Consider the following 25,071-nt stretch of genomic DNA (forward strand, 5'->3'; position numbering starts at 1 on the left):
GTCCCTGGCGACTCAGGAATGTGTCTGAAGGCCCGCGGAGGTGACCAGCTCTCATGGGCGACTTGGGCCCCTGTCCCAGGTTCCGCGGGCTCAACCAGATGTCCCGGGCAACATGGGCCCGGGTCCGAGGGCCTGTGGGGTCGACCAACTCTCCTGGCCATTCGTGCTCTTGTCCGCCCGGGACATCTGGTCGATCCCGCAGAACCTGGGACACGGGCCCGAGTCGCCTGGGACAGCTGGTCGACTGCGCGGGCCTTCGGACCCTTGCCCGAGTCACCCGGGACCGCTGGTCGACACGGAGGCCCATCGGACCCTGGCCCGAGTTGCCTGGGACAGCTGGTCGACACTATGGACACTTGGACAAGAGCGCGAGTGATCACGTGGCATAACGTGATCTGGTGCAAGGGCCCGTGGTGTCGACCAGCAGTCCCGGGAGACCTGGTCCCGGATTCCTGTGCCCACGGCATTAACCAGCTTTCCCGGGCAACTTGCGCTCGGGTCGGAGGGCCCTCGGCTTCGACCAGCTGTCCCGGGTAACTCGGGCCCGTGCCCAAGTTCCCGTGGGCTCGACCAGCTGTCCTGGGGTATATGGGCCCGGGTCCGAGGGACCGCGGGGTCGACCAAATCTCCCGGGCGCTTCGCGATCGGGTGCGAGTGTCCTCACGTTCAACCAGCTGTCCCGGTCGGTTCGGTCCTGGGTCCGAGGGCCTGCGGGGATGAACAGCTGTCCCAGGCAACTTGGGCCCGGGTCCAAGGGCCCGCGGTTTCGACCAGATGTCCCAGGTGACTCGGGACCGTGTCCGAGTTCCCATGGGTCAACCAGCTGTCCCGGACGACTTGCACCCGGCTCTGAGGGCCCAGTGGGTTGACCAGTTGTCCCGGAAAACTCAGGCCAGTGTCCGAGGGCTGGCGGGGTTGACCATCTGTCCCGGGCGACTCAGGCCCGAGTGCGATGTCCCGCAGGGTCGACCAGCTCTCCCGGGTGACTCACGCTCTTATCCCGGAGCCTGTGGGGTTAACCAGCTCTCCTGGGTGTCTCGGGCTTGATTCTGATGGACTGCGTGGTCGACCAGCTGTCCCGCATGACTCACACCCGGCTCTGATGGCCCGCGGTGTTGACCAGCTCTCCCCGGCGACTCGGGCCCGGGTCCGAGTTCCCGCAGTTTCGACCAGCTCTCCCAGGCGTCCTGGGCTCAGATTCCTGTGTCCACGGGGTCGACCAGCTGTCCCGGGCGACTCGGGCCCAGGTCCGAGGGACCGCTGGCTCGACCAACTCTCCCGGGCGATACGCCGATACGCAATTGGGTGCAAGTATCCTTGAGTTCGACCAGCTCTCCCGGGCACTTCGGGCATGGGTCCGAGGTCCCGTGGGGACAAACAGCTGTCCCGGGCAACATGGGCCCGGGTCCGAGGGCCCGCAGTGTCGACCAGATGTCCTGGACCACTCGGGCCCGTGTCCGATTTCCCGCGGGGTCGACCAGCTGTCCCGGAAGACTCACGCCCGGGTCCGAGGGCCTGGTGGGTTGACCAGTTGTCCCGGAAAACTCAGGCCAGTGTCTGAGGGCTGGCGGGGTCGACCATCTGTCCCGGGCAACTCAGGCCCGAGTCCGATGTCCCACGGGGTCGACCAGCTCTCCTGGGTGTCTCATGCTCTTATCCCGGGGCCTGTGGGGTTGACCAGCTCTCCTGGGTGACTCGGGATTGATTTTGATGGACTGCGTGGTCGATCAGCTGTCCCAGACGACTCGCGCCCGGCTCCAATGGCACGCAGTATTGACCAGCTCTCCCGGGTGACTCGGGCCTGGGTCCGAGTTCCCATGAGTTGACCAGCTGTCCCGGATGACTAGTGCCTGGTTCTGAGGGCCCACGGTGTCGACTAGCTTTCCTGGGCCACTCGAGCTCGGGTCTGAGGGCCCGCGGTATCAACCAGCTCTCCTGGGTGACTCGGGCCTGGTTCCAAGGGCCCGTGCTATCGACCAGCACTCCCGGGTGCCTCGGCCTCGGGTCCGTTTGCCCGTGGCTTCGACCAGATTTCCCGGTGAGTTGTGCCCGGCTCCAACGGTCCTAGGGGTCGACCAGTTGTCCTGCAAGACTCGGGCCAGTGTCCGAGGTCCCACGGGGTCGACCAGCTCTCTTGGGCAACTCGCACTCTTATCCGAGGGCCCGTGGTTTCGACCAGCTCTCCCGGGTTACTCAGGCTTGGTTCCGATGGCTTACGTGGTTGACCAGCTGTCCCAGATGACTCGCGCCTGGCTCCTATGGCCCTTGGTGTCGACCAGCGGTCCTGGGCGACTTGGGCATGTGTCCGAAGGCCCGCGGAGTCGACCAGCTGTCACAGTCGACTCGGGATCCTGTCCCGAATTCCGCAGGCTCAACCAGATGTCCCAGGCGACATGGGCACGGGTCTGAGGGCCCGCAGGGTCGACCAACTCTCCCGGGCATAACGCAATCGGGTGCAAGGGCCCATGGTGTCGACCAGCAGTCCCGGGTGACTCGGCCTCGGGTCCGATGGCCCGCGGGTTCAACCAGCTTTCCCGGTGATTCGTGCCCGGCTCTGAGGGCACGGGGTGTTGACCAGTTTTCCCGAATGACTCGGGCCAGTGTCCTAGGGCTGGCGGTGTCGACCATCTGTCCCAAGCGACTTGGGCCCAAGTCCGAGGTCCTGTGGGGTCGACCAGCTCTCCCGGGTGTCTCGCACTCTTATCTGGGGCCCGTGGGTTTGACCAGCTCTCCTGGGTGACTCGGGCTCGATTCCGATGGCTCGCGTGGTTGAACAGCTGTCCCGGACAACTCACGCCCAGGTCCTAGGTCCCACGGTGTCAACCAGCTGTCCCGGGCAACTTGAGCCCGGGTCTGAAGGCCTGCGGAGTTGACCAGCTGTCATGGGCGACTCAGGCCTGTGTCCCAGGTTGCGCGGGATAGACCAAATGTCCCGGGCGACCTGGACCCAGCTCCGAGTTCCCGCGGGGTCGACCAGCTGTCCCGGAAGACTCGCGCCCGGGTCCGAGGGCCCGGTGGGTTGACCAGTTGTCCCGGAAAACTCAGGCCAGTGTCCGAGGGCTGGCGGGGTCGACCATCTGTCCCGGGCAACTCAGGCCCGAGTACGATGTCCCACGGGGTCGACCAGCTCTCCCGGGTGACTCACGCTCTTATCCCGGGGCCCGTGGGGTTGACCAGCTCTCTTGGGTGACTCGGGATCGATTTTGATGGCCCGCGTGGTCAACCAGCTGTCCCGGACGACTCGCGCCCGGCTCCAATGGCACGCAGTGTCGACCAGCTCTCCCGGGTGACTCAGGCCCGGGTCCGATTTCCTGCGAGTCGACCAGCTGTCCCGGACGACTAGTGCCCGGTTCTGAGGGCCCACGGTGTCGACTAGCTTTCCTGGGCGACTCGAGCTCGGGTCTGAGGGCCCGTGGCGTCGACCAGCTGTCCCAGGTAACTCGGGGCCGTGCCCAAGGTCCCGTGTGCTTGACCAGCTGTCCTGGCGGACATGGGCCCGGGTCCAAGGGAACGCGGGGTCGACCAGCTCTCCCGGACGATTCGAAATCTGTTGCGAGGGTCCGCGGGGTCGACCATCAGTCCCGTCCGTCTCGGGCCGTGGTCTGAGGGCACGGAGGGATGACCAACACTCCCGGGCAACACGGGCCCGGGTAGGAGGGCCCGCGGTGTCAACCAGCTCTCCCGGGTGACTCGGGCTTGGTTCCGAGGGCCCATGCTATCGACCAGCACTCCCAGGCGCCTCAGCCTCGGGTCCATTTGCCCGTGGCTTCGACCAGATTTCCTGGTGACTTGTGCCCGGCTCCAACGGTCCTAGGGGTCGACCAGTTGTCCTGCAAGACTCGGGCCAGTGTCCGAGGTCCCACGGGGTCGACCAGCTCTCCTGGGCAACTCGCACTCTTATCCGAGGGCCCGTGGTTTCGACCAGCTCTCCCGGGTTACTTGGGCTCGGTTCCGATGGCTTACGTGGTTGACCAGCTGTCCCAGATGACTCGCGCCTGGCTCCTATGGCCCTCGGTGTCGACCAGCTGTCCCGAGTGACTCAGGCAAGGGTCCAAAGATCCGCAGAGTTGACCAGGTCTCCCGGGCTACTCGGGCCCGTGTCCCTGGTTCCGTGGTCTCGAACAGCTGTCCCGGGTGACTGGTGCAAGGGTCCGAAGGCACGCGGAATAGACCAGCTCTCCCGGGCGATTCGGGCCCGGGTCCGTGTTCCCACGTTTTCAACCAGCTCTCCCGGGTGACTCGGGTCTGTGCCCAGGGGCCCGCATGGTCGACCAGCTGTCTTGGACAACTCGCGCCTGTGCCCAAGGTCCTGCGGTGTTGGTCATCTGTCCCGGGCAATTCGGGCCCGGGTCCGAGGTCCCACGGGGTCGACCAGCTCTCCCGGGCGACTCAGGCTCTTATGCGAGGGCCTGTGGGGTTTAGCAGCACTCCCAGGTGACTCAGGCTTGGTTCCGATGGCTCACATGGTCGACCTGCTGTCCCTGATGACTTGTGCCCGGCTTGATGGCCCACGTGTTTGACCAGCTGTCCTGGGCGACTCAGGCCCGGGTCCAAGGGACCACGGGGTCGACCAGATCTCCCGGGGGACTTGGGCTCGGGTCCGATGGCCCTCGGGGTCGACCAGCTGTCCCGCACGACTAGCACCCGAGTCCGAAGGCCTGCTGTGTCGACCAGCTCTCCCGGGTGACTCGCGCTCTTACCTGAGGACCCGTGGTGTCGACCAACACTCCTGGCGACTCGCGCTCATGTCTGAGGGCTCATGGTGTCAACCAGCTCTCCCGGGTGACTTGGGCCAGGGTCCGAATGCCTGCAGGGTTGACCAGCTCTCCTGGGCAACTCAGGCCCGCGGTGTCAACCCAGCACTCCCCAGGAACTCGGCCTCGGGTCCGATGGCCCGTGGGTTCGACCAGCTTTCCCGTTGACTCGCGCCCGGCTCCAAGGTCCCAGGGCGTCAACCAGCTCTCCCAAAGCACTCGCGCCCGGCTCTGATTGCCTGCGGTGCCGACCAGCTGTCCAGGGCGATTCGGGCCCAGGTCCGAAGGCCCACAGATTCGACCAGCTGTCGCGGGAGACTCGGGCCTGTGTCCCAGGTTGCGCGGGATCGACCAAATGTCCCGGGCGAGCTGGGCCCAGCTCCGAGTTCCCACGGGGTCGACCAGCAGTCCCAGAAGACTCACGCCCGGGTCCGACAGCCGGCGGTGTTGACCAGCTCTCCCGGTCGACTCGAGTCCTGTTCCGAGTCCCTGCAGAGTCCATCTGCTGTCCTGGTGACTCGGGCCCGGTTTTGAGGGCCGGCAGTTTCGACCATCTCTCCCCGGTGACTCGGGCCCCAGTCTGAGGTCCCACGGGGTCGACCAGCTCTCCAGGGCATCTCGCACTCTTATCCAGGGGCCCGTGGGGTTGACCAGCTCTCCTGAGTGACTCGGGCTCAATTCCAATGGCCCACAACGTCGACCAGTTGTCCCGGGCGTCTAAGGTCCATGCCCGAGGTCCCGTGGGCTCGGCAAGCTCTACCTAGAGATATGTCCCAGGGTACGAGGGCCTGCGGTGTCGACCAACTTTCCGGGGCAACTCGGGCTCGGGTCCGAGGCCCACGTGGTCAACTTGCTGTCCCGGTCGACTTGAGCTCATTTCTGAGGCCCCACGGTGTCGACCAGCTGTCCCGGGCAATTCAGGCCAGGGTCCATGGCCCACGGTGTCGACCAGCTGTCCCGGGCGACTTGGACCCGGGCTGTAGTTCCCGCGGGGTCGAATAGCTCTCCCGTACTACTTGTGATCAGATCCGAAGGCCCGCGGTGTTGACCAGCTGTCCCAGGCGACTCCTGCCCGGGTCCAAGGTTCCACAGTTTCGAACAGCTTTCCCACGTGACCTGGGCACGTTTCCGAGGGCACGCGGTGTCTTCCAGCGGTCCCCTAAGACTCCGGCCTTGGTCCGATGGCCCGCGGGGTCGACCAGCAGTCCCGGGTGACTAGGGCCTGGATCCCAAGGCCCGCAGGGTCGACCAGCACTCCCGGGTGAATCGGGCCCATGGCGGAGGGCCCGCGGTTTCGACCAGCTGTCCCGGGCAAATCGGGCCCGTGTCAGAGGGCCCACAGTTTCGAACAGCCTTCCCGGGCGAATCGGACCCATGTCAGAGGGCCCGCGGTTTCGAACAGCCTTCCCGGGCGACTCGCCCTTGAGTCCGAGGGCCCGCGGGGTCGACCAGCTCTCCCGGGAGACACAGGCCCTTGAATGAGGGCCCGCAGTGTCGACCAACTTTCCGGGGCAACTTGGGACCAGCTCCGATGGCCCGCGGGGTCGACCAGCTGTACCGGCAGAATCGGGCTCGTGCCGGTGGGCCCGCAGTGTTGACCAGCTCTGCCGGGTGACCTGGGTCCAGGTCTGAGGGCCCGTGATGTCGACCAGCTGCCGTGGGTGACTCAGGCCCAGGTCCGAGGGCCTGCGGGGTCGACCATCTCTCCAGGGCGACTCCAGGTCGGGTCCCAGGCCCGCAGGGTCGACCAGCTGTCCCGGGCAAATCTGGCCAGGGTCCGAGGGCTCGTGGGTAGACCAGCTGTTCTGGACGACTCGGGCCCGGGTCCGAGGGCCCGCGGGGCCTTCCACTTGTTCCGGGGGATTCACGCTTGTGTCCGAGGGCCCGCGGGGTCGACCAGATGTCCCGGGTGGCTCGTGCCCTTTTCCGAGGGCCCGTGATGTCGACCAGCTGTACTGCGCGACTCGCGCACGGGTCCGAGTTCCTGCGGTGTCGACCAGCTGTACTGGGTGACCTGAGCCAGGGTCTGACGGCGCGTGATTTTGACCAGCTCTCCCGGGTTCCTCAGGCTAAGTTCCGAGGTCCCGCGGGGTCGACCAGTTCTCCCGGGCGACTCGGGCCCAGGACCTAGTTCCGGCGAGGTTGAACAGCTCTCCCGGGCAACTTGTGATCGGATCCGAAGGGCGCGGTGTCGACCAGCTGTCCCGGGAGACTCATGCCCTGGTCCAAGGTCCCACGGGGTCGACCAGCTGTCCCGCGTGACTTGGGCACGTGTCTGAGGGCCCGCGGTGTCGTCCAGCATTTCCCTAAGACTCGGGACCATGTCCGAGGGCCCGCGGGGTCGGCCATCATTCCCGGGCGACTCGGGCTCGGGTCTGAGGTCAATTGGGGTCGACCAGATGTCCCGGTCAACTTTTGATCATGTCCGAGGTCTCGCGGAGTCAATCAGCTGTCCTGGGCGACTCGGGCCCAGGTCCTAAGGCGTGTGATTTTGACCAGATTTCCCGGGCGACTCGTGCCTGTGTTCGAGATTCTGCGGGGTCGACCAGCAGTCTGAGGGCCCACGGTGTCAACCAGCGGTCCCGGGCGACTCTGGCCAGGGTCCGTGGGCTCATGGGTAGACCAGCTCTCCCGGGTGTCCTGGGCTCAGGTCCAAGTTCCCACGGTTTCGACAAAGGATTCACGGGCGACTCTGGCCCCGGTCCGAAGGCCTGCAGGTCGACCAGCTTTTCCGGCTGGACTCGGGCCCTTGTCCGAGTGCCCATGGGGTCGACTAGCTGTCCCGGATGACTTGTGCCCGGTTCCGAGGGACCGCGGTTCACCAGATGTCCCGGGTGACCTCAGCTAGGTTCCAATGGCATGTGGGTTTTACTTGCTGCCCCAGGCGACTAGGGCGCAGGTCTGAGGGCCCGCTGGGTCGACCACCTCTCCCGGGCGACTTGCGCTCAGGTCCGAGGGCCTGCAGTACTACCACATATCTCGGGCTACCTGGGCCCGGTTCCGAGGGCCCGTGGGGTCGACCAGCTGTGCCTGGAGACTCGGGCCTGTGAACGAAGGCCCTTGGTGTCGATCAGTTTTGCCGGGTGACTCAGACCCGGTTCCGAGGGCCCGCGGTTTTGGTCAGTTGTCCCGGACGAATGGGGCTTGGGTCCGAGGTCCCGAGGTTCGACCACCTGTCCAGGGCGACTCGGGCCTGGATCCGAGGCCCACGGGGTTTACCAACTGTCCTGGATGACTCACGCCGTTTCCGAGTGCCCGCGGTTTTGACCAGCTGTTCCAGGCGACTCAGTCCAGGGTCCGAGTGCTCGTGTGTTGACCAGCTGTCCTTGATGACTCATGCCCGGGTCCGAGGTCCCGCGGGGTCGCCTAGCACTCCCGGGTGACCAGGGCTCGTGCCCGAGGTACCACGGAGTCGACCAGCTGTCCCGGGTGACCTGGGCCCAGGTCAGAGGGCACGCGGTGTCCACCAGCTGTCCCTGGACACTCGGGGCCGTGAACAAGGGCCTGAGGTGTTGACAAGTGGTCCCGGGCGACTCGGGCCCGGGTCCGTGTACCCACGGGATCAATCAGCTCTCACGGGCGACTTGTGATTGTGTCCGAGGGCCTGCGGGGTCGACCAGCTGTCCCAGCCGACTAGGGCCAGGGTCCGAGTACCCCCGGGTCGAACAGCTGTCCTTGGCGAATCGGGCCAGGCTCTGAGGGCCGGCGGTGTCGACCAGCTGTCCCGGGGGTCTCCGACCTGTGTGCCAGGGCCTGCAGGGTCAACCATCTGCCCTGGGCGACTCGGGCCTGTGTCCAAGGGCCTGCGGGTCGACCAGCTGTTCCGGGGGGACTCGGACCGTGTCCGAGTGCCCGTGGGGTCGACCAGCTGTCCCGGATTTCTTGTGCCTGGTTCCGAGGCACCACGGTTCCACCAGATGTCCCGGGTGACCTCGGCCATGGTCCGAGGATTCGTGGGTTTTATTTGCTGCCCCGCACGATGAAGGCACAGGTCCGCTGGCCCGCTGGGTCGACCACCTCTCCCGGGCGATTTGCGCCCAGGTCCGAGGGCCTGTGGCGTCGACCACCTATCCCGGGATACCCGCGCCCGTTTCCGAGGGCCCACGGGGTCGACCAGCTGTGCCTGGAGACTCGGGCCTGTGAACGAAGGACCTTGGTGTCGACCAGTTTTGCCAGGTGACTCGGACCCAGTTCTGAGTGACCACAGTGTTGACCAGTTGTCCCGGGCGAATGGGGCCTGTGTCGGAGGTCCCGCAGGTTCGACCACCTGTCCCGGGCGACTCGAGCCCGGGTCCGAATGCCCGTGTGGTCGACCAGCAATCCCGGGTGACTCGGGCCCGTGTCCGAGGGCCAGCAGGGTCTACCAGCTGTTCCGGGAGAAACAGTCCCGTGTTGGAGGGCCCGCGGTATCGACCAGCTCTCCCGGCCGACTCTGGCCCGGGTCCGAGGCCCACAGGGTTGACCAACTCTCCCGGACAACTCCCGCCGTTTCCGAGTGCCCGCGGTTTCGACCAGTTGTTCCAGGCGACTCAGTCCAGGGTCCGAGTGCTCGTGTGTTGACCAGCTGTCCTTGATGACTCATGCCCGGGTCCGAGGTCCCGCGGGGTCGACTAGCTGTCCCGGGTGACCAGGGCTCTTGCCCGAGGTCCTGTGGTGTCCACCAGCTGTCCCGGTGACCCAGGCTCGGGTTCAAGTGCCCGCAGTGTCGACCCCCAGTCCCGGGAGATGCGGGCTCAGCTCCAAGGCCTGCGGGGTCGACCACATGTCCCAGAAGACTTGCGGCCGGGTCCGAGGTCCCACGGTGTCAAGCGGCTCTCCCGGGCGATTCGGGCCAGTGTCCAAGGACACTCGTGCTCGCCCATCAGTCCCTTGCGACCTGGGCCCGAGTCCGAGGCACCACAGTTCCACCAGCTGTCCCGGGTGACTTGAGACTGGGTCCGATGGCACGTGATTTTGACCAGATGTCCCAGGTGACTCGGGTCCGTGCCCGAGGTACCGCGGAGTTGACCAGCTGTCCCGGGTGACCTGGGCCCGGGTCCGAGGGCACGCGGTGTCCACCAGCTGTCCCTGGACACTCGGGGCCATGAACAAGGGCTTAAGGTGTTGACAAGTGGTCCCGGGCGACTCGGGCCCGGGTCCGAGTACCCGCGGGATCGATCAGCTCTCACGGGCGACTTGTGATCGGGTCCGAGGGCCTGCGGGGTCGACCAGCTGTCCCAGCCGACTAGGGCCAGGGTCCGAGTACCCCCGGGTCGAACAGCTGTCCTTGGCGAATTGGGCCTGGGTCTGAGGGCCCGCTGGGTCGACCACCTCTCCCGGGTGACTTGCGCTTGTGTCCAAGGGCCCGTGGAATCGACCAGCTGTCCCGTGAGACACAGGCCGTGAACAAGGGTCAGCAGTGTCGACCAGTAGTCCCGGGCGACTAGGGCCTGGGTCCGAGGGTCCCGGGGTCGACCAGCTCTCATGGGCAACTCGCGATCGGGTCCGAAGGCCCGCGGGGTCGAACAGCTTTCCCAGCCGACTCGGGCCAGGTTCTGAGTACACGCGGGGTCGAACAGCTGTCCTTGGCGAATCGGGCCAGGCTCCGAGGGCCCGCAGTGTCGACCAACTGTCCCGGGGGACTTCGGCCCGTTTACCAGGGCCCGCAGGGTCGACCATCTGCCCTCGGCGACTCTGGCCCATGTCCGAGTGCCCGCATTGTAGACCAGCTATCCTGGGCGACTTGCGCTTGTGTCCAAGGGCCCGCAGAATCGACCAGCTGTCCCATGAGACACAAGCCCGTGAACAAAGGCTGGCGGGGTCGACCAGTTGTTCCGGGAGACTCGGGCCCAGGTCCAAGGGTCCGCGGGGTCGACTAGCTCTCCCGGGTGTCCTGGGCTCGGGTCCGAGTTCCCACGGTTTCGACAAAGGATTCCGGGCGACTTGGGCCCGGGTCTGAAGGCCTGCGTGTCGACCAGCTGTTCAGGGGGTACTCGGGCCCAAGTCCGAGTGCCAGCATGGTCGACAAGCTCTCCCGGGCTGCTTGCGATTACGTCCAAGTGACCGCGGGGTCAAACAGCTCTCCCGGGGTATTGGGCTCGGGACGGAGGGCCCGCCATGTCGAGCAGCTGCCCCAGGCGACTGGGACTCGGGTTGGAGGGCCCGGGGGGTCGACCAGCTGCCTTGGGCCACTTGGGCCCGTGTCCGAGTGCCCTCAGTTTAGACCAGCACTCCAGGGCAACTCCCACTCATATCCAAGGGCCCGCAGAGTCGACCAGCTGTCCCATGAGACACAGGCCTGTGAACAAGGGCCTGTGGTGTCAACACGTTCCCCGGGTGACTCGCGCCCTGGTCCGAGATCCCACGGGGGTCGACCAACTGTCCCCTATGACTCGTGACCTTTGCCGAGGGCCCTCGGATTTGACCTGCTCTCCCGGGCTCATTGGGCCAGGGTCCGATGGCTTGTGGGTCGACCAGCTGTACTGGACGACTCGGGCTTGGGTCCCAGGTCCCGCGGTGCCGACCAACTCTTCCGGCTGACTTGTGATATGGTCGCCGGCCCGCCGTGTCAACCAGCTGTCCTGGGACACTCGGGACCATGAGCGAGGGCCCGAGGTGTTGCCCAGTGGTCCTGGCCGACTCGGGCCAGGCTCCTAGGGCCCGCGGGTTCTACCAGCTATTCCAGGGGACTCCGGCCCATGTCCCAGGGCCGGCAGGGTCGAACATCTGCCATGGGCGACTCGGTTCCATGTCCGAGGGCCCGCATGGTCGACCAGCACTCCCGGGCGAATTGTGCTGGTTTCCAAGGGCCCGTGGTGTCAACCAGCTGTCCCGTGAGACACAGGCCCGTGAACGAGGGCCGGTGGTATCGACCAGTTGTCCCGGGCGACTCGGGCCCGGGTCCGAGGTCCTGCGGGGTCGACCAGCTCTCTTGGGGGTCCTGGGCTCGGGTCCGAGTTCCCACGTTTTCGACAAAGGATCCCGGGTAACTCTGGCCCCAGTCCGAAGGCCTGCGGGTCGACCAGCTGTTCCAGGGGGACTCGGGCCCGTGTCCGATTGCCCATGGGGTCGACCAGCTGTCCCGGATGACTTGCACCTGGGTCTGAGGCACCGCGGTTCCACCAGATGTTCCAGGTGACCTCAGCTAGGTTCCAATGGCATGTGGGTTTTACTTGCTACCCCGGGCGACTAGGGCGCGGGTCTGAGGGCCTGCAGGGTTGACCACCTCTCCCGGGCGACTTGCGCCCAGGTCCGAGGGCCTGCGGTGTTTACCACCTATCCCGGGCTACCCGGGCCCAGTTCCGAGGGCCAGCGGGGTCGACCAACTGTGCCTGGATACTCGGGCCCGTGAACGAAGGCCCTTGTTGTCGACCAGTTTTGCCAGGTGACTCGGACCCGGTTCCAAAACCCGCGGTGTTGATCAGTTGTCCTGGGCTAATGGGGCTTGGGTCTGAGGTCCCGCAGGTTGAACCACCTGTCCAGGGCGACTCGGGCCTGGGTCCGAATGCCCGTGGGGTCGACCAGCAATCCCGGGTGAAACAGGCCCGTGTCGGAGGGCCCGCGGTATCGACCAGCTCTCCCGGCCGACTCCGGCCCTGGTCCGAGGCCCACGGTGTTGCCAACTGTACCGGACGACTCGGACCGTTTCCGAGTGCCCGCAGTTTCGACCAGATGTTCCAGGTGACTCAGGCCAGGGTCCGAGTGCTCGTGGGTTGACCAGCTGTCCTTGATGACTCATGCCCAGGTCCGAGGTCCCGTGGTGTCGACCAGCTGTCCCGGTGACTCAGGCTTGGGTTCAAGTGCCCGCAGTGTCGACCCCCAGTCCCAGGAGATGCGGGCTCAGCTCCAAGGCCTGCGGGGTCGACCACATGTCCCAGAAGACTTGTGGCCGGGTCCGAGGTCCCACGGGGTCAAGCGGCTCTCCCGGGCGATTCGGGCCAGTGTCCAAGGACCCTCGTGCTCGCCCAGCTCTCCCTTGCGACCTGGGCCCGAGTCCGAGGCACCACAGTTCCACCAGCTGTCCTGGGTGACCTGAGACTGGGTCGAATGGCACGTGATTTTGACCAGATGTCCCGGGTGACTTGGGTCCGTGCCCGAGGTACCGCGGAGTCGACCAGCTGTCCCGGGTGACCTGGGCCCGGGTCCGAGGGCACGCGGTGTCCACCAGCTGTCCCTGGATACTCGGGGCCGTGAGCAAGGGCCTGAGATGTTGACAAGTGGTCCTGGGTGACTCGGGCCTGGGTCCGAGTAACCGCGGGATCCATCAGCTCTCACGGGCGACTTGTGATCGGGTCCGAGGGCCTGCGGGGTCGACCAGCTGTCCCAGCCGACTAGGGCCAGGGTCTGAGTACCCCCAGGTCGAACAGCTGTCCTTGGCGAATTGGGCCTGGGTCTGAGGGCCCGCGGTGTCGTCCAGCTGTCCCAGGGTACTCCGGGACGTGTGCCAAGGCCCGCAGTGTCAACCATCTGCCCTGGGCGTCTTGGGCCCGTGTCCGACGGCCCGCATGATTCCCAGGTCCCAGAGGTTCGACCACCTGTCCAGGGCGACTCGGGCCCGGATCTGAGGGCCCGCGGTGTCGACCAACTGTCGCGGGTGACTCGGGCAAATGTCCAAGGGCTCGTGGGTCGACCATTTACTGGACGACTCGTGCTTGTGTCCTAGATCCTGCGGGGACGACCAACTCTCCCGGGCGACTCACGCACTAGTCCAAGGGCCCGCGGTTTCTACCAGCTCTCCCGGCAGACATGGGCCATTGAACGAGGGCCCGCCTAATTGACCTGCTGCCCGGGGAGACTTGTGCCTGGGTTCGAGGGCCCGTGGTGTGGACCAGCTGTCTCGGGGGACTCCGGCCCGTGTGCCAGGGCCCGCAGGGTCAACCATCTGCCCTGGGCGACTTGGGCCTAGGTCCGAGGGCCCACATGGTCGACCAGCTTTCCCTTGAGACACAGGCCCGTGAACAAGGGCCGGTGGTTTCAACCAGTTGTCCCGGGCGACTCGGGCCTGGGTCCGAGGTTCCCTGGGGTCGACTAGCTCTCCCGGGTGTCCTGGGCTCGGGTCCGAGTTCCCACAGTTTTGACAAAGGATCCTGGGCGATTCAGGCCCGGGTCTGAAGGCCTGTGGGTCGACCAGCTGTTCCAGGGGGACTCGGGCCCATGTCCGAGTGTCTGTGGGGTCGACAAGCTCTCCGGGGGAGCTCGCGATCGCGTCCGAGTGAACGGGGGGTCAAACAGCTCTCCCGGCTACTAGGGCTCGGGTGGGAGGGCCCGCAGTGTCGAACAGCTGCCCCAGGCGACTGGGACTCGGGTTGGTGGGCCCGCGGTATCGACCAGCTGCCTTGGGCGACTTGGGCCCGTGTCCGAGAGCCCTCAGGTTAAACCAGCACTCCAGGGCAACTCACGCTCGTGTCCAAGGGCCCGCAGAGTTGACCAGCTGTCCTGTGAGACACAGGCCCTTGAACAAGGGCCGGCGGTGTCAACATGTTCCCCCGGGTGACTCGCGCCCTGGTCCGAGTTCCCACGGAGGTCGACCAACTCTCCCGGATGACTCGCGACCTTTGCCGAGGGTCTGCGTGTTTGACCTGCTGTCCCGGGCTCATTGGGCCAGGGTCCGATGGCTTGTGTGTCGACCAGCTGTACTGGACGACTCGGGCTCGGGTCCCAGGTCCCGCGGGGACGAACAACTCTCCCGGCTGATTTGTGATAAGGTCGCTGGCCTGCGGTGTCAACCAGCTGTCCTGGGACACTCGGGACCGTGAGCGAGGGCCCGAGGTGTTGCCCAGTGGTCCTGGCCAACTCGGGCCAGGCTCCTAGGGCCCGCGGGTTCTACCAGCTGTCCCAGGGGTCTCCGGCCCATGTCCCAGGGCCGGCAGGGTCGAACATCTGCCATGGGCGACTCGGGCCTGGGTCCGAGGGACCGCATTGTCGACCAGCCCTCCCCGGCGACTCGCGATTGGGTCTGAGGGCCCACGGGGTAGAGCAGCTGTCCTTGGTGACACGGGCCAGGCTCCAAGGGCCGGCGGGGTCAACCAGCTGTCCCGGGGGCCTCAGGCCCGAGTCCCAAGTCCCGCAGTGTCGACCATGTGCCCATGGTGTCGTCCAGCTTTCCCGGGAGACTCAGGCCCGTGTATGAGGGCCCAAGTCCGAGGGCCCGTGGGGTCGACCAGCTCTCCCGGGTGATTCGGGCTTGGGTCGGAGGGCTCACAGGTATGACCAGCTACCCCAGGTGATTCAGGACTGGGTCCGAGGTCCTGCGGGGTCGACCAGCTCTCCTAGGTGTCCTCGGCCCGGGTGTCAAGGCCCGCGGTTTCGACAGGTGATCCCGGGCGACTCAGGCCCATGTCTGAGTGCCCGCGGTGTCGACAAGCTGTCCCGGATGACTTGCCCCTGGGTCCAAGGGACCGTGGTTCCACCACCTGGCCTGGGTGACCTGGGACAGGGTCCGAGGTCTCACGGGGTTAACTTGCTGCCCCGGGCAACTCGGGCACGGGTCCTAGGTTCCGCGGGGTCGACTAGCTCTCCCGGGTGTCCTGGGCTCGGGTCCGAGTTCCCACGGTTTTGACAAAGGATCCTGGGCGATTCGGGCCCGGGTCTGAAGGCCTGCGGGTCGACCAGCTGTTCCAGGGGGACTCGGGCCCATGTCCGAGTGTCTGTGGGGTCGACAAGCTCTCCCGGGGAGCTCGCGATCGCGTCCGAGTGAACGGGGGGGTCAAACAGCTCTCCCGGCTACTAGGGCTCGGGTGGGAGGGCCCGCAGTGTCGAACAGCTGCCCCAGGCGACTGGGACTCGGGTTGGAGGGCCCGCGGTATCGACCAGCTGCCTTGGGCGACTCGGGCCCGTGTCCGAGAGCCCTCAGGTTAGACCAGCACTCCAGGGCAACTCACGCTCGTGTCCAAGGGCCCGCAGAGTTGACCAGCTGTCCTGTGAGACACAGGCCCTTGAACAAGGGCCGGCGGTGTCAACATGTTCCCCCGGGTGACTCGCGCCCTGGTCCGAGTTCCCACGGAGGTCGACCAACTCTCCCGGATGACTCGCGACCTTTGCCGAGGGTCTGCGTGTTTGACCTGCTGTCCCGGGCTCATTGGGCCAGGGTCCGATGGCTTGTGTGTCGACCAGCTGTAATGGACGACTCAGGCTGGGGTCCCAGGTCCCGCGGGGACGAACAACTCTCCCGGCTGATTTGTGATAAGGTCGCTGGCCTGCGGTGTCAACCAGCTGTCCTGGGACACTCAGGACCGTGAGCGAGGGCCCGAGGTGTTGCCCAGTGGTCCTGGCCAACTCGGGCCAGGCTCCTAGGGCCCGCGGGTTCTACCAGCTGTCCCAGGGGTCTCCGGCCCATGTCCCAGGGCCGGCAGGGTCGAACATCTGCCATGGGCGACTCGGGCCTGGGTCCGAGGGACCGCATTGTCGACCAGCCCTCCCCGGCGACTCGCGATTGGGTCTGAGGGCCCACGGGGTAGAGCAGCTGTCCTTGGTGACACGGGCCAGGCTCCAAGGGCCGGCGGGGTCAACCAGCTGTCCCGGGGGCCTCAGGCCCGAGTCCCAAGTCCCGCAGTGTCGACCATGTGCCCATGGTGTCGTCCAGCTTTCCTGGGAGACTCAGGCCCGTGTATGAGGGCCCGAGTCCGAGGTCCTGCGGGGTCGACCAGCTCTCCTAGGTGTCCTCGGCCCGGGTGTCAAGGCCCGCGGTTTCGACAGGTGATCCCGGGCGACTCAGGCCCATGTCTGAGTGCCCGCGGTGTCGACAAGCTGTCCCGGATGACTTGCCCCTGGGTCCAAGGGACCGTGGTTCCACCACCTGGCCTGGGTGACCTGGGACAGGGTCCGAGGTCTCACGGGGTTAACTTGCTGCCCCGGGCAACTCGGGCACGGGTCCTAGGTTCCGCGGGGTCGACTAGCTCTCCCGGGTGTCCTGGGCTCGGGTCCGAGTTCCCACGGTTTTGACAAAGGATCCTGGGCGATTCGGGCCCGGGTCTGAAGGCCTGCGGGTCGACCAGCTGTTCCAGGGGGACTCGGGCCCATGTCCGAGTGTCTGTGGGGTCGACAAGCTCTCCCGGGGAGCTCGCGATCGCGTCCGAGTGAACGGGGGGGTCAAACAGCTCTCCCGGCTACTAGGGCTCGGGTGGGAGGGCCCGCAGTGTCGAACAGCTGCCCCAGGCGACTGGGACTCGGGTTGGTGGGCCCGCGGTATCGACCAGCTGCCTTGGGCGACTTGGGCCCGTGTCCGAGAGCCCTCAGGTTAAACCAGCACTCCAGGGCAACTCACGCTCGTGTCCAAGGGCCCGCAGAGTTGACCAGCTGTCCTGTGAGACACAGGCCCTTGAACAAGGGCCGGCGGTGTCAACATGTTCCCCCGGGTGACTCGCGCCCTGGTCCGAGTTCCCACGGAGGTCGACCAACTCTCCCGGATGACTCGCGACCTTTGCCGAGGGTCTGCGTGTTTGACCTGCTGTCCCGGGCTCATTGGGCCAGGGTCCGATGGCTTGTGTGTCGACCAGCTGTAATGGACGACTCAGGCTGGGGTCCCAGGTCCCGCGGGGACGAACAACTCTCCCGGCTGATTTGTGATAAGGTCGCTGGCCTGCGGTGTCAACCAGCTGTCCTGGGACACTCGGGACCGTGAGCGAGGGCCCGAGGTGTTGCCCAGTGGTCCTGGCCAACTCGGGCCAGGCTCCTAGGGCCCGCGGGTTCTACCAGCTGTCCCAGGGGTCTCCGGCCCATGTCCCAGGGCCGGCAGGGTCGAACATCTGCCATGGGCGACTCGGGCCTGGGTCCGAGGGACCGCATTGTCGACCAGCCCTCCCCGGCGACTCGCGATTGGGTCTGAGGGCCCACGGGGTAGAGCAGCTGTCCTTGGTGACACGGGCCAGGCTCCAAGGGCCGGCGGGGTCAACCAGCTGTCCCGGGGGCCTCAGGCCCGAGTCCCAAGTCCCGCAGTGTCGACCATGTGCCCATGGTGTCGTCCAGCTTTCCTGGGAGACTCAGGCCCGTGTATGAGGGCCCGAGTCCGAGGTCCTGCGGGGTCGACCAGCTCTCCTAGGTGTCCTCGGCCCGGGTGTCAAGGCCCGCGGTTTCGACAGGTGATCCCGGGCGACTCAGGCCCATGTCTGAGTGCCCGCGGTGTCGACAAGCTGTCCCGGATGACTTGCCCCTGGGTCCAAGGGACCGTGGTTCCACCACCTGGCCTGGGTGACCTGGGACAGGGTCCGAGGTCTCACGGGGTTAACTTGCTGCCCCGGGCAACTCGGGCACGGGTCCTAGGTTCCGCGGGGTCGACTAGCTCTCCCGGGTGTCCTGGGCTCGGGTCCGAGTTCCCACGGTTTTGACAAAGGATCCTGGGCGATTCGGGCCCGGGTCTGAAGGCCTGCGGGTCGACCAGCTGTTCCAGGGGGACTCGGGCCCATGTCCGAGTGTCTGTGGGGTCGACAAGCTCTCCCGGGGAGCTCGCGATCGCGTCCGAGTGAACGGGGGGGTCAAACAGCTCTCCCGGCTACTAGGGCTCGGGTGGGAGGGCCCGCAGTGTCGAACAGCTGCCCCAGGCGACTGGGACTCGGGTTGGTGGGCCCGCGGTATCGACCAGCTGCCTTGGGCGACTTGGGCCCGTGTCCGAGAGCCCTCAGGTTAAACCAGCACTCCAGGGCAACTCACGCTCGTGTCCAAGGGCCCGCAGAGTTGACCAGCTGTCCTGTGAGACACAGGCCCTTGAACAAGGGCCGGCGGTGTCAACATGTTCCCCCGGGTGACTCGCGCCCTGGTCCGAGTTCCCACGGAGGTCGACCAACTCTCCCGGATGACTCGCGACCTTTGCCGAGGGTCTGCGTGTTTGACCTGCTGTCCCGGGCTCATTGGGCCAGGGTCCGATGGCTTGTGTGTCGACCAGCTGTACTGGACGACTCAGGCTGGGGTCCCAGGTCCCGCGGGGACGAACAACTCTCCCGGCTGATTTGTGATAAGGTCGCTGGCCTGCGGTGTCAACCAGCTGTCCTGGGACACTCGGGACCGTGAGCGAGGGCCCGAGGTGTTGCCCAGTGGTCCTGGCCAACTCGGGCCAGGCTCCTAGGGCCCGCGGGTTCTACCAGCTGTCCCAGGGGTCTCCGGCCCATGTCCCAGGGCCGGCAGGGTCGAACATCTGCCATGGGCGACTCGGGCCTGGGTCCGAGGGACCGCATTGTCGACCAGCCCTCCCCGGCGACTCGCGATTGGGTCTGAGGGCCCACGGGGTAGAGCAGCTGTCCTTGGTGACACGGGCCAGGCTCCAAGGGCCGGCGGGGTCAACCAGCTGTCCCGGGGGCCTCAGGCCCGAGTCCCAAGTCCCGCAGTGTCGACCATGTGCCCATGGTGTCGTCCAGCTTTCCTGGGAGACTCAGGCCCGTGTATGAGGGCCCGAGTCCGAGGTCCTGCGGGGTCGACCAGCTCTCCTAGGTGTCCTCGGCCCGGGTGTCAAGGCCCGCGGTTTCGACAGGTGATCCCGGGCGACTCAGGCCCATGTCTGAGTGCCCGCGGTGTCGACAAGCTGTCCCGGATGACTTGCCCCTGGGTCCAAGGGACCGTGGTTCCACCACCTGGCCTGGGTGACCTGGGACAGGGTCCGAGGTCTCACGGGGTTAACTTGCTGCCCCGGGCAACTCGGGCACGGTTCCGAGGGCCCGCAGGGTCGAGCAGCTCTCCCGGGTGACTTGGGACCGTGTCTGAAGGCCTGCGGGGTCGACCAGCAGTCCCAGGTCACTCGGGCCCATTTCCAATGGCCTGCGGGGACGACCAGCTCTCCCAGGCGAATTAGGCCCATGTCGGAGGGCCCGCGGTGTAGACCAGCTGTCCCGGGTGACTCGTGGTCATGTCCGAGGGTTCGCGGTGTTGACCAGCTTTCCTGGGCCACTCGGGCTTGCATCTTTGGGCCCGCGGTGTTGAATAGCTGTCTTTGGCGACTTGGGCCAGGCTCCGAAGTCCCGCAGAGTCGACCAACTGTCCCGGGTGACATGAGCCTGCGTCCGAAGGCGTGTGATTTTGACCAAATGTCCCGGGCTACTTGGGCCCGTGCCTGCGGTCCCGTGGGGTCAACCAGCTGTCCCGGCTGACCTGGGCCCTGGTCCGAGGGCGTGCAGTGTTGACCAGATGTCCCGGGGGACCCAGGTCTGGGTCCGAGGCCCATGGGATCGACCAGCTCTCCCGGGTGATTCGGGCCAGGGTCCAAAGGCCTGCATGGTCGACCAGCTGTCCCAGGCAACTCTCGATTGGGTCTAATAGCCGGCGGTGTTGACCAGTTCTCACGGGCGACTAGGGCCTGGGTCCGAGTGCCCGCGGTGTCCACCAGCTATCCCGGGCGACTCGGGCCCTTGACCGAGGACCCTCGTGCTCGACCAGCTGTCCCTTGCACCTGGGCCCGAGTCCAAGGGGCCGCGGATTGACCAGCTCTCCGGGGTGATCTGGGCCAGGGTCCGATGGCTCGTGGTGTTTATCAGCTGCCCCGGGCGACTCTGGCCCGGGTCCGAGGTCCCGCGGTGTCGACCAGCTCTCCTGGCCGACTCGGGCCAATGTCCAAGGCCCACCTGGTCGACCAGCTCTCCCGGGCGATTCGGGCCAGTGTCCGAAGCCCTTGTGTGGTCAACATGCTGTCCAGGGCGACTCTCGATTGGGTCTGTGGGCCCGCGGGGTCAACCAGCTCTCCTGGGCGACTGGGGCCAGGGTCCGAGGGCCCGCAGGGTCTACCAGCTGTCCCGGGCGACTCGGGCCCAGGTCCGAGGGCGTGCGCGGTCGACCACCTTTCCTGGGTGACTCGGGCTAGGGTCCAAGGCCCACGATTTCAAACAGCTCTCCCAGACGACACGCGCACGTGTCCGAAGGCCCACGCTGTTGTCCAGCTCTCCTGGGCAATTTGGTCCCGGGTCTGAGGCCCACGGGGTCGACCAGCTCTCCCGGGCAACTCGCAATGGCGTCCGAGGGACCGCGGTGTCAAACAGCTCTCCCGGGCCACTAGGGCATGGGTCCGAAGGCCCGAGGTGTCGACCAGCTGTCCTGGGTGACATGAGCCCGGGTCCAAAGGCATGTGATTTTGACCAGATGTCCCGGGCAACTTGGCCCCGTGCGTAAAGTCCTGCGGGGACGACCAGCTGTCCCGTGTGACCTGGGCCCGGGTCCGAGGGCACGTGGTGTCAACCAATGTCCCGGGTGACTCAGGCCCGGGTCCGTGACCCATGGGGTCGACCAGCTCTCCCGGGTGCCTCGGGCTCGGGTCCGAGGTCCCGCGGGGTCGATCAGATCTCCCGGGCGAATTGTGATCGTGTCCGAGGTCCACGGGGTTGACCAGCTGTCCCAGGTGATTCGCGCTCGAGTCTGAGGGCCCGCGTTGTCCACCAGCTATCCCGGCAGACATGGCCCTTAAACGTGGTCACACGGGGTCGACCTGCTGTCCCGGGGGAGTCGTGCCCGGGTCCAAGGGACCGTGGATTTGACCAGGTGTCCTGAAGACACGCGCTCGGGTCCGAGGTCCCGCAGGGTCAAACAGCTGTCCTGGGTGACCTGAGACCAGGTCCGAAGGCATGTGATTTTGACCATTTCTCCCGGGCGACTCGGGTCCGTGCCCGAGGTACCGCGGGGTCGACCAGATGTCCCGGGTGAACAGGGCCCGGGTCCGAGGGCACGTGGTGTCGACCAACTGTGCCTGGAGAAGTGGGGCGATGAACGAGGGCGCGAGGTGTTGACAAGTGCTCCCAGGTGACACGGGCCCGGGTCTGAGGACACATGGGATTGACCAGCTCTCATGGGTGACTCGTGATCAGGTCCGAGGGCCAGCGGGGTCGACAACCTGTCCTGGGCATCTCGGGCCAGTTTCCGACTACCCGTGGGGTCGAACACCTGTCCTTGGTGACTCAGGCCAGGCTCCGAGGGCCCTCGGTGTGGACCAGCTGTCCCGGGGGACTCCGGCCTGTGTGCCAGGGTCCGCAGGGTCAACAATCTGCCCAGGGCGACTCGGGCCCGTGTCCGAGGTTCCGCATGGTCAACCAGCTCTCCCGGCTGACTTGCGCTTGTGTCCAAGGGCCCGCGGAGTCGACCAGCTGTCCTGTGAGACACAGGCCCGTGAACGAGGGCCGGCGGTGTCGACCAGTTGTCCCGGGCAAATCGGGCCCGGGTCCGGGAGCCCGCGGGGTCGACCAGCTCTCCCGGGTGTCCTGGGCTCGGGTCCGAGTTCACACGGTTTTGACAGAGGATCCTGGGCGACTCGGGCCCCGGTCCGAAGGACTGCGGGTCGACGAGCTGTTCCGGGGGGACTCGCGCCCGTGTTCGAGTTCTCGGAGTCGACCAGCTGTCCTGGATGACTTGCGCCCGGGTCCGAGGGACCTTTGTTCCACCAGATGTCCCGGGTGACCTTAGCTAGGTTCCAAGAGCATGCGGGTTTTACTTGCTGCCCCGGGCGACTAGGGCGCGGGTCTGAGGGCCCGCTGGGTCGACCACCTCTCCCGGGCGACTTGCGCCCAGGTCCGAGGGCCTGCGGTGTCAACCACCTAAACCAGGCTACCCGGGCCTGGTTCAGAGGGCCCGTGGAGTCGATCAGCTGTGCCTGGAAACTCGCGCCCGTGAACGAAGGCCCTTGGTGTCAACCAGTTTTGCCGGGTGACTTGGACCCGGATCCGAGGGCCCGCGGGGTCGACCAGCTGTCGCGGGCAACTAGGGCAAGGATCCAAGGGCTCGTGGGTCGACCATTTACTGGACGATTCGGGCTTGTGTCCTAGATCCTGCGGGGACGACCAACGCTCCCGGTCCACTCACGCGCTACTCTGAGGGACCGCGGTTTCTACCAGATCTCCCGTCAGACACGGGTCCTTGAACGTGGGCCCACGGGGCCGACCTGCTGTCCCGGGGGACTCGTGCCCGGGTCCGACGGCCCGTGGTGTCGACCAGGTGTCCTGAAGACACGTCTCTGGTCCGAAGTCCTGCGGGGTCGAACAGCTGTCCCGGGGGACCTGAGAACGGGTCTGAAGGCTCGTGATTTTGACCAGATATCCGGGGCGACTCTGGCCCGTACCCGAGGTACCAGGGGGTCGAAGAGCTGTGCTGGGTGACCTGGGCCCTGGTCCGAGGGTACACGGTGTTGACCAGCTGTCCCGGGCGACTCAGGCCCGGTTCTACTAGCTGTACCGGGTGACCTCGGCCAGGGTCCGAGGGCACACGGGATTTACTTGTTGTCCCGCACGATGATGGCACTGGTCCGAGGGCCCGCTGGGATGACCACCTCTCCTGGGCGACTTGCGCCCAGGTCCGAGGGCCTGCGGCGTTGACCACCTATCCTGTGATACCCGTGCCCGGTTCCAAGGGCCCGCAGGTTCGACCAGCTGTGCCTGGAGGCTCGGGCCCGTGAACGAAGGCCCTTGGTGTTGACTATTTTTGCCGGGTGACTTGGACCCGGTTCCGAGGGACCGCAGTGTTGACCATTTGTCCTGGGTGAATGGTGCCTGGGTCCGAAGTCCCACAGGGTCGACCACCTGTCCCGGGCGACTCGGGCCCGCGTCCAAATGCCTGTGTGGGCGACCAGCAATCCCGGGTGCCTCGGGCCCATGTCCGAGTGCCTGCGGTGTCGACCAGCTGTCCCGGGAGAAACAGGCCCATGTCGGAGGGCACGCGGTGTTGACCAGCTCTCCCGGATGAATCAGGCCCGTGTCGGATGGCCTGCGGTGTCGACCAGCTTTCCTGGGTGACTCGCGGTCGTGTCCGAGGGTTTGCGGTGTAGACCACCTTTCCAGGCGCCTCGGGCTCAGCTCCGAGGCCCGAGGGGTCGACCAGATATCCCGGGGGACTCGGGTCTGGATTCGAGTTCCCGTGGGGTCGACCAGCTGTCCCGGATGGCTTGCGCACTTGTCTGAATGCCTGCGGGGTCAACCAACTCTTCTGGGTGACTCGGGCCAGGCTCCGAGGGTCCTCGGTGTCCACCAGCTGTCCCATGGAACTCTGGCCCATGTACCATGGCCCACAGGGTAAACCATCTGCCCTGGGTGACTCGGGCCCGTGTACGAAGGCCGGCATGGTCACTAGCTCTCCCAGGCAACTTGCACTTTTGTCCAAGGGCCCGCGGAGTTGACCAGCTGTCCCGTGAGACACAGGCCCGTGAACGAGGGCCGGTGGTATCGACAAGTTGTCCCGGGCGACTCGATACAGGGTCCGAGGGCCTCCAGGGTCGACCAGCTCTCCCGGGTGTCCTGGGCTCGGATCCGTGTTCCCAAGGTTTAGACAAATGGTCCCGGGCAACTTGGGCCTGGGTTTGAAGGCCTGCGGGTCAACCAGCTGTTCCGTGGGGACTCGGGCCCATGTCTGAGTGCCCGTGGGGTTGACCAGCTGTCCCGGAAAACTTTGCCCGGGTCTGTGGGACCGCGGTTCCACCAGATGTCCCAGGTGACCTTGGCCAGGGTCCGAGGGCTTGCGGGATTAACTTGCTGCCCCGCACGACAAGGGCACGGGTCTGAGGGCCCGCTGGGTCGACCACCTCTCCCGGGCGACTTGCGCCCAGGTCCGAGGGCCTGCGGCGTCGACCACCTATCCCGGTATACCCGCTCCCAGTTCTGAGGGCCCACGGGGTTGACCAGCTTTGCCTGGAGACTCGGGCCCACGAACGAAGGCCCTTGGTGTCGACCAGCTTTGCCGGGTGACTCGGACCCGGTTCCGAGGGACCGCAGTCTTGACCAGGTGTCCCGGGCAAATGGTGCCTGGGTCCGAGGTCCTGCAGGTTCGACCACCTGCCCCGGGCGACTCGGGCCCGTGTTCTAATGCCCGTGGGGTCGACCAGCAATCCCGGGTGACTCGGGCCCGTGTCCGAGGGCCTGCGGTGTTGACCTGCTCTCCCGGGAGAAACAGGCCCATGTCAGAGGGCCCGCGGTGTTGACCATCTCTCCCAGGTGAATCGGGCCTGTGTCAGAGGGCCCGCGGTGTCGACCAGCTTTCCCAGGTGACTCGCGGTCGTGTCTGAGGGTTTGCGGTGTAGACCACCTTTCCAGGCGCCTCGGGCTCAGCTCCGAGGCCCGAGGGGTCGACGAGATATCCCGGGGGACTCGGGTCGGGATTCGAGTTCTCGTGGGGTCGACCAGCTGTCCTGGACGGCTTGCGCAGTTGTCCGAATGCCTTCGGGGTCAACCAGTTCTCCCGGGCGACTCCGGCCAGGGTCCGAATACCCACGGGGTCGAACAGCTGTCCTTGGCGACTCGGGCCATGCTCCTAGGTCCCGCGGTGTCGACCTGCTTTCCCGGGTGACTCGCGGTCGTGTCCGAGGGTTTGCGGTGTAGACCACCTTTCCAGGCTCCTTGGGCTCAGCTCCGAGGCCCGAGGGGTCGACCAGATATCCCGGGGGACTCGGGTCCGT

The sequence above is a fragment of the Sus scrofa genome, chromosome 10, assembly GCF_054392235.1.
Source record: "Sus scrofa isolate SSC_HxYL_T2T_F1_AM1 chromosome 10, Sscrofa_HxYL_maternal_Yorkshire_Landrace_v2.0, whole genome shotgun sequence".
In the NCBI taxonomy this organism is placed as follows: domain Eukaryota; kingdom Metazoa; phylum Chordata; class Mammalia; order Artiodactyla; family Suidae; genus Sus; species Sus scrofa.